This window comes from Girardinichthys multiradiatus, chromosome 4 (genome assembly GCF_021462225.1).
Source record: "Girardinichthys multiradiatus isolate DD_20200921_A chromosome 4, DD_fGirMul_XY1, whole genome shotgun sequence".
In the NCBI taxonomy this organism is placed as follows: Eukaryota; Metazoa; Chordata; class Actinopteri; order Cyprinodontiformes; family Goodeidae; genus Girardinichthys; species Girardinichthys multiradiatus.
The window spans coordinates 51002757-51005717 of NC_061797.1; the positions used below are offsets into that span (position 1 = coordinate 51002757).

At 38.7% G+C, this 2961-nt stretch overlaps 1 long non-coding RNA gene across 1 annotated transcript; it reads left to right on the forward strand.

The window, feature by feature from the left end:
• The first annotated feature begins 1754 nt into the window (after positions 1-1754).
• LOC124866444 lies at positions 1755-2371 on the forward strand. The gene is made up of 2 exons (XR_007037815.1): positions 1755-2219; positions 2299-2371. It is a non-coding gene; the product is annotated as an uncharacterized LOC124866444 (long non-coding RNA).
• Positions 2372-2961: the final 590 nt, after the last annotated feature.

The window sequence follows — 2961 nt, forward strand, 5'->3', positions numbered from 1 at the left end:
CTTTTGGTCATAATTATCAATCATCTTTAATCAACTTGTTTATATTGTACATAACTCATTAATCTTCATTATTCTTTAATTCTGCTTAGTAGTTTAGTTGGATTATTTTAGCAAAGTAAAGAGTTTGTTGATTGAAATATGTTTGACTTTGAGTTGACTTATTTTTGTTAATAAATTCTTGTATTTTAAGAAATTGTGTGAATTTATTCCATATATGTGCAGAGTTTATGCTGTTCAATAATGTCAGAGCTCGTCTCACACCTTTCTATTTTGTCCAAATACCACCACCTTACTGGGCTGGTATTCACAGGACAACCCTTAACAGACCCAAATATTATTTAATAAAATATTAAAATATTAATATTAAATAATATATTCATAATCATAGTCACAACATGATGTTACATCCAGGATTAGAGGCTCAGCTAGCAATCCCACATATAGGCTGCCTTTAAGTACCACTAATACCAATATTTATGTGTGTAGGAGCTGTTGTGCAATCAGGATGCTTATGTTATGTAATATCGAAGTAACCATTTGCTCTGCCAAGTAATGTCCTGGGAATACCAGACCGATATGGCAGTGGCATTAGAACAATAAATGAAAGAGTGATTCGAGCACTGGCATTACTGAACACCAAACTGCACAAATATGAAATAAATAACAGCTTCTTTACAAAATATAAGACTTTATTAACAAACACAATTCAACTTTAAGTTAAACATATTTCAGTTAAACTCTTTACTAGGCTAGAACAGTTCAACTAAAGCTACCAAACCAAAAGAACGAATAATGAAAACTAATGAATTACGTACGGATAAATGAACAAGGGAAACAATAAAAGTGATGCAATAATATGATAGTTTAATTTGTGTCGGAGTGTGGGAGTTTTCGGTGTTATTTATCTGCTGCTAACACTTACTCACCACTAGATGCCACCAAGATCCTCTTCTGTGGAGGGTAACAGGTGTTCCACATTTTCATCAACCTGGAGAAGTATAAGAAGGTGGAGCTGTCAGCACTCCAGTGCCTGAGTGTTAACCTCTGTGGTAACTGCTCTTGACCCAGCCTTGTATTCTCAGCCTAGAGTTAAAGTTAATAGTCTCTTACCTTTTTGAGCTCTTTCCTAGGAATCCTCAAGTCATGGGCCCTGTCCCAATACCCACAATACACCCTACGCCCCTCTATGAAGTGTGTACTTTGTACAAGTGCATGTAGGGGTTGAAGTGCGCAGGTTACAAGCGTGTAAAATTGGAGAATTGGGACAGTAGAGGTTACGTCATCGACTTGCACCTCTGCACCGTAACTGCAACATCAAAAAGGGTGGGAACCAGCGCTGTTTTCAGTCTTGTTGCTAAAAAACTATTTTAAAACTGCAACAAGCAATTGTTTTGAGGAGAAGAAAGTGCAGGAAGTGACGGAGGTTTATACACCAGACTCTCGTCGCGCCAGTGTTTGTTTGAGAGATAACTTCAGTGTTATGACCTACTGACTGCCCAGAGTCACTCTGAACCCACTGGTTTCTTACAATGTTGAGCCTGGAAAACCAGTAAAAAAATGTTTGTCGGCTTGCTGTCTAAGGTTTACGCAGTTCTTATTATTCTGATTTGATGGCTGGTTACGTTGACGGTTGTGATTGGTTTTTGCTCAGAATGTCATCTGCAGAAGTGAATTGTGGGTAATATACTTCGGCGAAGTCCGCTTCGATGCGGGCTTCGTCGAAGGGCGGATGTGGGGCACAAAGGGGGCGGGGCTAAGGACGAGTCTGGAGAATTGGAACACACTACGGACTCGAACCCATCAACGGGAACGCGCAATTCAGGGACACAAGGGTGGAAGTGCGGGTATTGGGACAGGGCCTGGGTCTCACATTCTTGTGACCATCAGCTCTGGCTCTAAGTCCTCAGTTTTGGATCCTGCCTCATCCTAAGCACTCAAACCTCAGAAGAAACCCAGTTTGGTTTAATCTCCAGCTGACAGCTCAATACCAACTCCGCCAGACAAGCGAACCCTGCTCACCCTCCAAATGTTCACCAAAGACTCACCAGGTAAAATCATCTCAGTTAAATTAATCCGGATTATTCTACTGCCTATAGTCACCAAAGCCTCTGCAGAGTACTCACCGTCATCCTGGATTATTCACCGTTTCTGCTGCAGCATCTGTTCTGTCCTCCCAGGCTCCGCATCATTCCTCCACACCAACCTCTATTCATCAAACAGTAAGCTAAAGATCTTCCTCCAGTTCCCAGTAACCCCAATTGTCTCCAGAGAACTTACCTGTCCTCCTTTCCCGTACAGTGCTGTGCCTCCAATCCCAGTTCCAGTTCAACATCCATTACCTGTCAAAATAAACTTTTCTTCTGCCTCCTGAGTGTCATTCTGCATGTGGGTCAAATCTATGAAGAAAACTATTACAATTTGGATATTTATGTTTAAGAAGCAAAGCTTATCTTAGTTTTAGAACTAACTAAATACAATAACTGGTATGTCCTCAAACAACCAGTCACAATGCGAAATCAAAAGAATATATATATATATTTTAAAGAATCTGCTAAATTAGAAATCAACCTTTTTTGGAGCATTGATTCTTAATGTTTAATTAGCTACCATTATTTTAGTAAAAGTATAATTGAAATAATATTGAAATAATTTATTAATTAACAATATTATTAAATAATATGGATCAGAAATCAATAATCTTTTGGACAATTTATCTTAACGTTTTAACTAGCCAACACATGAGATAATGGGCTAATAAAATGGTGGAGAGGAGCGTTTATGGACTCATTAGATTGAGTGGGATGTAAATATATGACCTGCCTGGCACTAGCATTAGCGGTTTTAGCTAACGAAGGAAAGCTTATAGATTGTTCCCCAGTTCTTTAAAGTTAAAGATGTATATTTAACTACCATTAATATACATATTATTGTGTGCATGAGTGCTGGCAGTGCATTATTGAA